General features: G+C 33.1%; 1 pseudogene; it reads left to right on the top strand.

Annotated features, from left to right (window-relative positions):
- Nucleotides 1-93, top strand: LOC150106562 (U2 spliceosomal RNA; annotated as a pseudogene).
- The last annotated feature ends 366 nt before the right edge of the window (nt 94-459 follow it).

Below are 459 nucleotides of genomic sequence, written 5' to 3'. Positions count from 1 at the left end.
ATCGCTTGTCGGCCTTTTGGCTAAGATCAAAGTGTAGTATCTGTTCTTATCAGCTATTATCGGAATTCAAGTTAAACTAGAAACAGATCCCAACAAAGAAATAATATTTCATAAAATAAGCGTCTTAAATATCAAAATAAAAATACAATCCAACATTACTCCAAACCTACAAAAAAACTCTGATATCATTAAAAGGAACCCGGAATGATCACTAAAGCAGATAAAGGCGACGCAGTGGTCATCATAAACAAAACGGATTATCACAACAAAACAACAGAAATTTTTGAATGATCAAAATTCATACCAGAAAGTCCCCAATGAACCCATTCCCAACCTCATAAAACAAATTAATAATACCCTACACGAATTAAAACCGCATAAAGTGAAAAATAACAATGAAAAACACAACACTCAGCCCCCACGGGCTCCATATATATATTCGGAAAAATTGAAACTTAT

Source organism: Typopeltis vanoorti, chromosome 5 (genome assembly GCF_054136105.1).
Source record: "Typopeltis vanoorti isolate ZY-2024b chromosome 5, IOZ_Tvanoo_1.0, whole genome shotgun sequence".
In the NCBI taxonomy this organism is placed as follows: domain Eukaryota; kingdom Metazoa; phylum Arthropoda; class Arachnida; order Uropygi; family Thelyphonidae; genus Typopeltis; species Typopeltis vanoorti.
Note: the sequence above shows the minus strand (reverse complement) of the source record. Positions and strands in the feature narration are given on the sequence as shown.